This window comes from Protopterus annectens, chromosome 4.part1 (assembly GCF_019279795.1).
Source record: "Protopterus annectens isolate FY-2018-M chromosome 4.part1, PAN1.0, whole genome shotgun sequence".
Lineage (NCBI taxonomy): Eukaryota > Metazoa > Chordata > Ceratodontiformes > Protopteridae > Protopterus > Protopterus annectens.
The window spans coordinates 707,454,599-707,468,083 of record NC_056734.1 but is presented as its reverse complement, the minus strand read 5'-3'; positions in this window follow the sequence as shown (position 1 = coordinate 707,468,083).

Sequence of the window (13,485 nt, the reverse complement as noted above, 5' to 3'; positions counted from 1 at the left end):
GGAGTGGGATAACTGTAGCTGTGCACCACTCAGTGGGCACGAAGGCTGAGGTGAGGCTATGATTAAACATGACACTTAGGTGAGGTGCCAGTTCATTTTGTAGTTCATGTAATACACAGCTCGGGATGTCATCTGGTCCCTTGGATGCTGTATTAATAGTTTTGGAGAGTGTGTTTTTTACCTGTGTAGCCCATATTACCAGAATTGGGCAATCTTCCATTATTGAAATGGGCCATTTAGGGGGAGATAGGGGGTGAAGTTGGCACTGAATTGATCTGCCAGGATATTGGCCATATCCTTGGGATCAGTATATTTAATGCCATTCTGTTGTAGCTCAGAGCAGATCTGAGCATTGCCATTTAGATTCTTGATATGGTTATAGAATGCCCTGTGGTTGTCTTTGGAATTTTTGGCAATTTTATTTTAAACTAGCTTTGGAGGATTTTATGAGGGATCTCAGCTTCTTACTGAACTCATGGAACTCATTAACCGAGACATTGGGAACTTCCAAACACTGGACCCAACCCAGTTTGGCTTTGTTAAGGGCAGATCATGCCTACTAAATCTGGTGGGCTTCTTTGACACAGTTACCAAGGCTATAGATGAGGGAAAGGTGGTACACACAGTCTACCTAGACTTCGCTAAGGCCTTCAACACCATTCCCCATTCTGGTATTACAGACAAGCTCACCAGCCTAAACATAAACCCTACGTCACAAAATGAGTTGCCAACTGGCTCATGGACAGAACCCACATGGTGAGAGTTGCGGGAGCTAGGTCAGTCTCTAAACTGTTTACAAGTGGTGTTCCCCAGGGCTCAGTCCTAGGACCCCTCCTGGTTGGCATATACTTCTCAAAGGTACAGGCAAGCAAAGGAGGACTATGGCTGACCAAGTTTGCAGACGACTGCAAACTAGGGGCTATAATTGTCTCTCTGGCTGACACAGACATCCTCCAAAAGGGTCTCACTGAGACGGATACCTGGTGTCAAAATCATGGCCTCAAGCTAAATGCCAAAAAGTGCATAGTCATCCCCTTTGGAAAAAACAAAGTATCCACAAACTACCACATAGGTGGTAGTCCCCTAAATACGGAAGACGTAATAAGGGATCTGGGGACCCAAGTAGATAGTAACCTCACCTTTGATAATCACATTGCCAAAGTGGTTAGAAAGTCCTTCTACGTGGCCCACCTAATCACAAAAGGGTTCGCATCCAGATCAAAAGAGGTCATTGTGCTCCTCTACTCATCACTCATCAGACCCATCTTAGAGTACAACGCCCCATTTGGGATGTACCTTACAAGACACCTGCAGCAGTGGGAAAGACCACAGAAGTACCTCACCAAGAGGATCAATGGCCTCAAATAGATGCCCTATGCAGATCGACTGAAGAAACTCCAGTTGTACTTGGTTGCATACAGCCTATTCAGAGGTGATCTCTGCCTGACATACAAGGCCATGTCCAACCCAGAATTGATGGACGTGCTCCACCTAAAGAAAACCTTATCCCCTAGAGCCACACGCTCTAGGGATCTAAACCTCACCACAACAATAAATAGGACATGCTGGAGGGATAGATTCCTGTCCCAGAGATTTACCATGCTTTGGAACAAGATCCCAATCTACATTAGGCATAGCTCCTCACTAACACTCTTCAAAAGAAACCTTGACCAGTGGCTGGGAAACAGAAAGTTTACCTCGGGGATCACTTCAGTGGCTCTGCTGAACAGAGGCACAGGGAACTAATCTAAGGGGGCGGTGAAAGCCAACACATTCTGGCTAGGCTTATAAATGCCTTTGGGCAGATAGCCTAGTGCCCACCTATGAACCTATGAACCCATGATGCTGGTAAGAGAGTTTTTTGCATCTTGGGATTTTCCTCTTTTCTGCAAAAGTTTCTTCCTTTTATTGTAAAGTTTGTTTATGGCAGGAGACTGCCAGATTGGCTTCCTTTTTTTGGAGGAGAGCATCTTGGTTCTATTTGGGATGGCACAATTCATGCATGAGTGGATGTGCTCATACAGTGCCTTAGTGTAGGATTCAGCAGTCGAACTTTCAGTTCTGGTGTGCATGGGTGTCATGAAGTTTGTCACTTCTGACTTGAGTAGCATGAAGTTGGCTTTGGAGAAGTTTTTATGGAGGTTTCCTTACTGGAGGGTGGGGGTGAGATGTGGATGTCAAGGGTGATTAGCTTATGGTCAGACCTGACCAATGAGGGGGTGACCATAGGTGTGGAGCATCGATTTCCCATGTTGGTAATGACCAGGTCTAGGATACTGGAGCCTGTGGTGGGACTATGGATTTGTTGATCCAGGGAGTTGGAATTTATGAATTCCAAGAACCGTTGGGCAAAGGTGTTGGTACACAAGTAGTTTTCCCAGTTAATGGCAGGGTAGTTGAAATCACCCAGTATTAGTGTGTTTGGTTGTAACTTAATATTTTCCAGTATGTTTAGAAAGGTGTAGTGATAATCTTGGGGCATGGTGGGGGATCTGTAGCAAGCTACAATATGGATTGCAGTTTTTACCTAGTGTTAGTTGCACCTGGAGAATTTCAGACGCATTGTGTTGGGCAACTAGCCGAAAAGTGTGGTAAGAGTTGTAGTCTGGTATTACAGAGGTTCTCTCTAGAGCCTTGAATCAGGTCTCAATTACTGCACAGATATCGATGTTCTCCATTTTTAGGAGTGCCTCGAGAGAGTGCATTTTGAGGTTTAGACTTCTAGCTTTGAGTAGCATTGCTTTCAGAATTCGCATGCTTGTACCTGTTACGGTGGTGGTTTTGTCCTTTGAAGTGTGCCTAAAAAAGGCACTATAGTGGTGGCAATAGCCTTAGCCAGTAACCTGAAGGCCAGGGGTGACAGGTGCAGACCATCTCTGGCAAAGCATCATAGTCTGTCAATCATGTCATCCCAGGCAGACAGATACTGGATCCCCTTTGAATGACACCAGAAGCTTAGCCAATTGTTGAAGTCAATTATTTTGTCCTTATATTGTGGTATCATTCTGGGTGAAGGTAGGATGCTACTCAGGGCTAGGGTCATACCTGCCTGAACAGAGAGCTCTTCCATGTCTCTTTTCATATAGTCCAGGGAGGTACGTCTCAAGTCATTCACTCCAACATGGACAATGATAGAGCCATATTTGTACTTGTTGTGGAGTGACTTGAGTGCATGCGTTATGTGGCTGATCCTAGCACCCAACAGGCAGCTGACTGTAATTTTCTCCTTGTTCAGCCTGGTGAATGGGACATCAGTGTTCCTGACTGTAGAGTCACCTATGACTAAAGTGTTAGGTACGTTGCCTTGCCTTAGGGGCTGTTGCTGGGTGGCACACTGGTGTTGTGAGCTATGTGACACTTTGGTTGTGATTGGTGTTTGTTTGCATTTCAGCTTTGGAGGTCCTTGTTGCTTGGGCAGGTTACAGTTAAGGGCCTCCGCATATGTGGATTTAATGTTGCTATGTGTGGGTGTTGGTGGTGTGGGTTTAGAAGGGCTATGTGTTGCTTGAGGTGCAGTGCGGGTGTTAACCTTCTCCTCTAGACTGTCTAGCACAATCTTGGGTGGAGAGAGCTTTGCTTCCAGTTTGGCTATGTAAGTGCATCTTTCACAGGTTGTAGGTTTAGGTGGTAGGAGGAGAGGGTTGTCTATGTACATGAGGCAATTGCTGCATTGTCCCAGTATGCCCAGATTCACCAGGTGGACAAGAGAAATCACAGGAAGCTGACCCTTGGACATGCCTGATTTGGTGCTTTTTTGTAAAGTGCAGGAGCTGTTTTGCCTTGCCTTAGCAAAGTACTTTGCAATTATAGGCTGTTTAGTGCCTGCTATTAATTTCTCCTTATTAACAAAGAGAGTTGAGTGCTTGTATCAGTTTAAGGCTTACTAGTGCTTTCCAGCAGGTATTAGAGCAAGTGCTAGTCACAGAGATGATTAAAGGCAAGGTGAAAAAAATGGTTTATCCTAAACACTGCAGTGTGCACTAGATAAGTTAAATGTGAAAGTAGGTAACTTAAGTTTTACGTGTCTAAAAAGTTAAGTTTTAGTGGAGAGTCACTATTTTTAAAATAGCAAGATAGACTGAAAGGGGGTGATCACTTTTGTATTCCGGTACTATGGAATGCAGTAGAATGGTCAATACATTTAAACAGCTGAAGGGGAGTGATTTCACAAAATGAAAATTTTGTGCTTACTCACACAAGCCAGTGAAAGCAGAGAGGAAATGAGATATATGGTCAAATTAACATAAGAGGCAGGCAACTAGAAAGACAGTGGTATTTAAGAACACAATAGTAAGAGCATATATGTGCATATATGTACATATATGTATATGTGCATATATGTGTACACACACACATATACACATGAAGGCCTAGGTTAAGCTATATTTATTTCAGACTTACAAACTATACTGGTAAACAGCAAGCTAACAATTAAGAGTGAACGGTGTGAATGTATAAGAATGAAGAGAAAAAGGGGGAACAATTTAAAGTACACTGATACAGATTAACTGAAGTGTGGCTTGATATCAGGCAAAAAAATTAAAAGAAAAGGAAAGTGGTGGACTTAACACCTTTTTAAACTGAGTGCAGGTAAAAGAGGAGAGGAACTGACTAAATAAAATAAAAAATGCTGCCAAAACCCATACAGAATCGGTAAACATTTAACAGACTTTATTGAACAACAAAACTAAGCAATTTCACCCTGTAGCTCCCAGGGCTTCATCAGAGTAGCAGGTAAAATTCAAATACCAATTTAAATGACATTCTTAAGTAAATGACATGATCCAGTTCAATAATGGATTAATTAATTAATTTAAAAACTCATTACAACAAGAACAGCATAAAAAGTGAAACAATAAAATTTTAAGTACAAATCATCTGTAAATATAGAAATATAGAAAGTAATTGTATTTGCTCACTATTGTCAACTTGTAAAGTGCAAGTGCTAATTAATATAATATAATATAATATAAGTTTTATACATTATTTAAAAATGTTGATTAAAATGTATCAGTTAAAACTGTTTTCTAGACATATTGTCTGTGTTATTCTATACATACTTTAGGAACTAAAGAACAAAAAGTGATACACAGCATACTTTTAATATAATTCATTCAAATCTCCAGTGCTCTTAATTTTAATACTGGAGCTGAAGAGAAGAAAACAGGAGAGGAAGTACAGATTAAAAAAAAACTATGAATGCAACAGGTCAAAAGGCAAAAAAAACCTACTGAAGTAGGGTAAGGGTACAGAAGCGAAAGGAACACCTTATAACATAAAGAGACTGGGGGCAGGATTCACGAAGGCTTGCACGGAGTCTAAGAGTAGTGTAAGACTCCATGCAGCCTTCGCAATCCAGGAACAGCCCTAAAGTCTGTGTAAGAGACCAGCTAAAACGTCTCTTACACAGAGTGGGCGTGGATATGCTAATCACCTCACTTGCAGCCGAATAGCATGCAAATGAGGTAGATTAGCGATCCAGGAAGCCTGAAGCAGCCCGTGTAAGAGCCATTTTAGCTGCAGAAATGTACTCAGTTGACAACTGAGTACGTTTCTGCAAAAAACACAATGGAGCCATGTCAACTCCAAATAAAGGGTGCATATGTGTCAGGCAGCATGCCAATGGCCAAATATGTGGCCATTGGCAAGGTACCCTGATGCAAATATGAGAAATAAATATACTTTTTTTCAGTGATCGCCGGTGTTTAAACACAGCGCAGCCCCGCGCAAACGGGCTGCGCTATATAAAACATAAAAATGAAGGTTATAAACCCACAAATGTGGGTCTTATGCAATACATGGATTTACAATGCAGGGACCAGCAGACCAAAAACAACATGGCCACCGTTTAGTGGTTGCTAAGGGGGGAAGCTAAGTCTAAGACATGTAACTAAGCATTAGTAGGCAATCTGATGCAAATGAGTGTTAGGATACTGAATTCCACTGTCACATAGCAAATGAGTACATTCTGAGTAGTGTAAGAGTTACATAAGGGGGAGGAACAGAGTAGGAGATAGGTGACATCACAGGGGGGAATGGCAGAAAGAAATGCAGTTCATTGGAGGTCAGTGTTACATGACAGATGTCAGACACATATCATGGAAAGAGGAGTGCCACAACATAAGCATGGGAAAGTCAACAAATGGAAGGTGTACACTGTTGCCTACACCAAAGTTTCTTGCTGGGCGTGCATGCGCACGTGTGCACGCCATGAAGCCTTGAGTAGGACAGTGTGCATGCGTGTAAGGCAGACTGAGCATGTGGGAGCCTGTTGGTAGATGTTTAACACTGTTTGCGCTGGTGTGTGCGCGTTTTAAACCGAATAAGCAGATTCTGAACCTTGTAAGCATGTGTGCGTGCGTGTAAGCCACTGTGAGCATGTTTCTGCTGGTATGCACGCTGCTCCCCCCTGAGGAAACAGAAAGGAAAAAGGAAGCAACAGAATTTGTAGGAAGCTAGCAGGGAATACTGCTGGAGCTAGCAGGTGAAAACAATTAGAAGCAGGCAATTACACAGGCAGAATAGTAGCCCAGCCCAGCACTTAAAACTCTGCAAACAGCAGTGCAGGATGTTTCTCTCAAGAGACACTGCAAGACAGGAGTAAGCTATTAGAAGTGAAAACTGAAAAAGCTGAACTCAGAGCAGAAATGTTAGGGGCTGCCATAGCTGTCATAATGAGACATAGGCGACTTGCTGAGGGTGGTGACAATGCAGATGGTGCCAGACAACCCACAGTGAGGAGACGGAGAAGAGTGTACAGACCCAGGGTCACCTACCACGGGTTACATGAGCTGGAGATAGTAGAGCGCTATAGAGTGGACAGAGAGCTCCTGCAGCAAATAGTTGAGCTGTGCAGGCCACGCCTCACACACAGAACCAACAGAGGGGAACCCATCCCAGTGGAAACCAAGGTGTGTGTTGGCCTAAGAATACTAGCAACAGGTACCTTCCAAAGACCAACTGGTGATATGATGGGGATATCACAGGCATCAGCCTCCAGGGTACTGCACCAGTTCCTGGATGCCATGTCAGCACATGTTGGTGATCATGTATATTTCCCCAATGCCCGTGAGGTATTGGCCAACAATATGCGTCTCTTCCAGCAAATAGCGGAATACCGTGAGGTAGTGGGTGCAATAGACTGCACGCACATACGCATCAAAGCACCAGCTGGTGAGCGGGGTAGGGCCTACATTAACCGCAAGGGCTTCCCTCCATCAACTGCCAGGTCGTGTGTGATGCCCAGGGCATAATAATGAATGTGTGTGCTGGCTGCCCTGGGAGCTACCATGATTCCCACATCTGGCATTTGACTCAGCTGTACCAGACATTTGCCAATGGGGACATCCCACATGGACACCTAGTGGGGGATGCAGGTTATGCACTGGAGCCGTGGCTGATGACACCCATCAGAAACGCACACACACCTGAACAGGAACACCATAATGAGGCACACGCACAAACACGTAATGTAATAGAGCGTGTGTTTGGGCTGCTCAAGTCACGGTTCCGGTGTCTGGACACATCTGGTGGAGCCTTGCAGTACACACCAACTACATGTACCCAAATTGTCATGGTATGTGCTATGCTACATAATATGATCTTGCTAAAACAGCTGCAGCAGGACCAGCATAGGGCTGGGCCAAACAGCCCCCCACCATTGCCAAGGCCATCACAGGCAGAGCGTGACTCGGACGAGGAACAACCTGAGCCTGCCCCAGTAGGCAGAAGGAGGCGTGCCCAGTATTCCCTGGCCTTGGCAAAGAGGCAACGCATAGCACATACACTGGCTCAGTAGGAACCCTGGGAATGATACCCCCTCTGACTCACTCAAATAATAACAGGGATGCCTAAAATGACATGACCTGCTCACAAACATGTACAGGGAGTGTAATATGTGCATCCGACAGAGGCATCCCTGCAGCACCACCTGAGGCATGAATGCCATGTGTTAAGTAATGTAACACCATGTACTATATGCACACCTGAGGACCGTGACTAACCTCCTACCCTCACCAAGCATCATGCCACAATATGACAATGAGATGATCAATTGCAATAATTGGCTGAAGTATTGCAGTTAGTCAAAGGGGATCCAATGTGTGCCAGCCTGGGATGACATGCTGAGCATGACATGATGCTCCACCTGCTAGGACTGGTGTGCACCTATCAGTGCAGGCCGTATGGATACTGGCAAAGGCTGTTGTTACCCACAGCATGCCCTGAATAGGTAAGGCTCAAAACACAAACCTACCTCCATAGGTATCAGAAGGGATAAGAACCTAGATGTAATGCTACCCAATGCCAGAAGTCTAAACAGCAAGATGCATGCAGTCTAAACTCACCCAGTATGGAGAATGTTGATATCTGTGCTGTAACAGAAAATGGGTCAAGGCTCACAACAGCACCCTAACACTACCAGGTTACACCTCATACTGTTGTACAGCCTCAAAACATGGAACAAGCTACAAAAGGAGGGTGACTAGCAATGGGGGGGAGGGGGGCACACCCGGGGGCAACAAAAAACCCCCCCGGGTAAGGGGGTTTAATAGAGCGTGTGTTTGGGCTGCTCAAGTCAGGGTTTCCCGGGTTTTGGTCGGGGGCCCCAAAAAATCGGGTTTTTTGGACCCCCCCCCCCCCCCCCCCCCCCCCCCCCCCCCCCCCCCCCCCCCCTCCCCCCCCCCCGCCCCCCCCCCCCCCCCCCCCCCCCCCCCCCCCCCCCCCCCCCCCCCCCCCCCCCCCCCCCCCCCCCCCCCCCCCCACCCCCCCCCCCCCCCCCCCCCCCCCCCCCCCCCCCCCCCCCCCCCCCCCCCCCCCCCCCCCCCCCCCCCCCCCCCCCCCCCCCCCCCCCCCCCCCCCCCCCCCCCCCCCCCCCCCCCCCCCCCCCCCCCCCCCCCCCCCCCCCCCCCCCCCCCCCCCCCCCCCCCCCCCCCCCCCCCCCCCCCCCCCCTTTTTTTTTTTTTTTTTTTTTTTTTTTTTTTTTTTTTTTTTTTTTTTTTTTTTTTTTTTTTTTTTTTTTTTTTTTTTTTTTTTTTTTTTTTTTTTTTTTTTTTTTTTTTTTTTTTTTTTTTTTTTTTTTTTTTTTTTTTTTTTTTTTTTTTTTTTTTTTTTTTTTTTTTTTTTTTTTTTTTTTTTTTTTTTTTTTTTTTTTTTTTTTTTTTTTTTTTTTTTTTTTTTTTTTTTTTTTTTTTTTTTTTTTTTGAAAAAAGACAAAACACAGAAAAAATTCCGGAGGCCCCTTACAAAAACCAAAACGGGGCCTAAAAGCAGCCCCCAAAAAAATAAACTGCACACCCCACATGCCAAAAAGGGGGCCAAACAGCACGGCCAAAAGGAGAAACAACTGCCTGCATTTGAAAGGGATCCTGGAGACATGCTGCAAAACCCAACTGCAAGGAAAGGGAAGAACCCTTTCTGCTCCCACTAAAAATACAGGACCCCAAAAATGAAATATGTCACATGTCCAGGGTGTAATGACCGAGAGCCTCCCGGACACTAAAAAGGCATGAGGGTTGTTGTAGTCCAGGCCATATGACACTGACCCGGCACATCCTACCCTCACCAAGAATATGCCACATAAAAAGAATGATCATTTAAAAAGGGGCCCAAATTATGGTTACCCAAGGGGATCCAATGTTGCGCTTGGGATGCATGTTTGAAAAGACAAGCCCAGGGATGGCTTGCACCTTTAGGGGCCTGGATATTGGAAAGGCTTTTGACCCCATGGCCCTTTATAGGAAGGCTAAAAACAACCCCACCCCCAAAAAAAAACAAAGGGAAAAAAACAAAAGGGTAATGCTACCAATGCCAGAGTTAAACCCAAATGCATGCCCTACCCCCCAGTATGGAAAAATATTCTGTGCGTACAGAAACCTGCAAGCCTCCACAGCACCCACACTACCAGGTTAACCCATACTGCTTACCCCCAAAAACCTGGAAAAAAACAAAAAAAGGAGGGTGATACCATATTGCAAGAACCCAACCCAGGAAACACAACAAAGGCTTTGGATACCCATGGCAAAAACCCGTGGCAAACTGCTTCAGTTTAGCTGCTACAGCCCACCTCCCACACAGGAACCCCCCCCGCCATTGAAACAGGGAATATAAGCCCCCAAAAAAACCAAAAAGGTACTAAAATTTACCCGGGGGAAACCTTTAGATGGAAGAAAATCGGGGCCAACACGTGGACAAAAGTTTTTGGAATCCTTTCCAAGGGGCAGGAAATTTCAAGGAACAACAAAAAAGGTTTAATCAACCAACAGGGTATTGCCCCCCATATGTTCTCTTAAGCCCCAAACTAGAAACCCCTTTTTTGGGATTACCTTCCTGACACCTGGCAAGAAAACCCAAAACCCTAAAAGGGGAAAAGGGGTCTCAAATATTGTCATAGGCCGGGCTGTAGCACCCCAGCTGAATCAGAAATCTGCCTCCAGAGGCTTGTATGTCTTTTAAAAGGGCCATGCCAACACAGGATTGGCATGCTCCACCCCAAAAAACCTCAAAGATAGCTTAATGAAGAGCAACCTAAAAAAGAAATAGGATCGGAGGGCAATAAAAACCCAACTCCCACACCCTAACAGAACCCCCTATTTAGGCAGACCCCCTCACGACACCTTTTCAACAGGAATCTTAAGGGGTGGAGATCAAATTTACACTGGGGTCTTCATGTCCCCAACAGAGGAAGAAACAAACAAAAGGCCATAATTTTCACAACAATAAACCAAAACTTCAGGCTTACAAACCCAGGGTGGAACCATAAACCTAAACCCTAGAAGAAAAAATTTGTACAAACTGGAAATCCCAAGGCCCAACAGGGTGGAACCCGTGTTGGGAAATTCAAGTAGCTCTGTCCACAAATAACAAAAAATCCCAAACCACCAAAATTTTCCAAACATAACCACAGGTGCAGGAAACCCCCAGAAGAAAATTTTCCCCCCAGCAATTGCTGGTGTTGAATGCTGAGGAAACCCGACTAAAAAGAAAAAACAAGAATGGTTGAAGGGTGTCCGGGCTGAGTAAACATACCCAAAGAATAATGCCAAATCACACATGTAAATTCAGCCTTACCACAGGATATGTCCCGAGCATGTACAACAACGGGTCATTCTAAACTGTTCCTGTGGATATGAAAACTCCACCCCAAACCTAGAAGTTTGGCTCACAGCTAGGGAAAAGGGAACATGTAAGCTAAAGAATTTTGGGGGACCTATGACCCGGCCCTCCCAGTTGGCTTTTTTGGGCAGACCTGCCCCTAAACAGACTCATTTAAACACATTAAGGCTTAGGGGGCAATTGGCCAACAGGAGTGGACCTTCAAAGGGCCCATACTCCCTATGTGCAAAGATTTCACCAGTTAAATAAAACCCCCCCTTGTCAGTGGGGGTTGCAAACCAACCAAACAGAACCACAGCATCTGAGCCATGCAGATACAAACCAAATACTCATCCCACAAGGTTGGTTTACCTTTGTTTTGGAAAGTATAGGACAGGAACAGGGAAAGGGACTGTTTAAACATTTTGCAAGGCTAAAACCCCAATATTGACCCTACTGAAAACATCCCACAAAAGGGCCACATAGAAACAGACAACTGGTGCCTACCTGCAAAGCAATTGAGAAAAGGAAATTCCCCCCGGGATAAAGGTCCCCAAATTTAAACCCATAGGTGTTAAACCCCCCAAATTTAACAGTAATAAGGCCTACAAGGGATGTATCCTGTTGGGACAAACAGGGCGAGTTTTTTACAGAAAAACCAAACCCACCTTAGAAGGTTGTCAACTAATAAGGGAGGATTGTGGGCAGTCATCCCAAGCCAATTGACAAATCCCCTGTGGAGACCTCACGACACCTCCATCAATGTAAAGTAAACGTCCTCCCCGGGTATCAAAGAGCGAACAATCCATTGGCCTATTAAAAAAATGCAGCCACACACTGCCACCCCCACCCAGGGAAGCTGTGCCTTGAAAACCATGTCCAAGCGGAACAAGAAATCCACCTTTCAACTAAATGGAGGACTTGCACAGAACCTGAACCCCACACACATACAAACAACACCATATCCAAACACGAAGCCACCCCCCCCATGAAAATCCCAGCAGGTTACCATGAGTCATCACACCCCTAAAAGGGGAACAGAGTGGAGGGGAGATGGTTTTTCCTGGGTATCACTGATTCCAGAAAAAGGAGGCACATATCTAACCATACATATGTCAGGCAAACCCACTTACAAGTGTGCAAAGGACAAAACACCACAGATTAAAATGGCCGGGGCACAGCTATGGAAATGTACCCTAGTTGGGAATACACACCTTTACAGGGGTTTTAAGTAGTCTCAAAACGGGAAACTTTTTAAACATGGTCATATCTGTGCAACAGGTAACCCGGCCCCTAACCAGGCTTTGTGCTCACATTAAATTAAACAGTATAGGTAAACCCAGGATACTGTCCACCACAGTGAAAGTACTGAACCAGTCACTTGGGGTATAATGTTAGGTCAGATGAAAGGATTTTGCAACTGTTGCAAAGCCCCAAAAACCCCTGCCACATATAATCCCTGCACACCAAAGCATTGGACAGAATTTCCAACATGACACAACAAAAATAAACGGGGATATTTTTTAAGCCCCAAACCATCCACAAAGGGGTCCAATTTAACATATGGAAACTACACGGGATGTACCTTTGAAAATGGCTATGTCAAAACATCCATAACCCAACTTTGTCAACTTAGGAAATCTTTGCTTGGCCACCATCGGTATTTTGTTTTATTCCAGGAACCCCACAACGAATCCCCAGTCCACAGTTAAAGACTACAGAGCATTGTTGGGGATTCCCAATAAACATCTTCCACAAAACAAAGTTTTTCATAAAACGGGGGAAGTTTGGCAATAAAGACCTGCAAACAGTCTATCACAAAAATAAGGCACTGACAAAAACATAGGGTGTAGAGGTCAACACAGGCCCCGGGGAATGACAGTTACCAGAGTCCCCCTCCCCCCAGAACGTAGGATGGATGAAAATTAGGTCACTAAGGCACAGGTAGGGGGCCCTTTCAAGGGGGGACAAGTGGAACCCATTTAATTTGTAAGCCACACCTGTTGGGGGGTTGGCTGGAAGAGGGTTGCAGGACCCAAAAGTGGGGGTTCAATAACAGCGGGGGGAGCCTTATCTGCATTGCTGGCAATTTCACTGCAACACTGTTGTGTAAGGGGGATTAAGGTGTGGACTGCAGAATGCCCCCGTGGGTACTGCCCAAAGTAACTACTTCTGTTGGCAGTATAAGGGGGTGACACTGACAGGTTCCTGGGGGAGCACGGGGTATATTTGGGTACAACAATGCAAACCCTTCCACTGCCAAAACAATTTAAGGATTATGGAGTCCACCCCACATGGGTTTTTGAAGTTTCCCCCCCATTTAAAGGGTTAAATCTGCTTTGATAAATACATTTTTTTCGGGAAAACCCTTGCCTGGGGTGGGGATGGGAATGG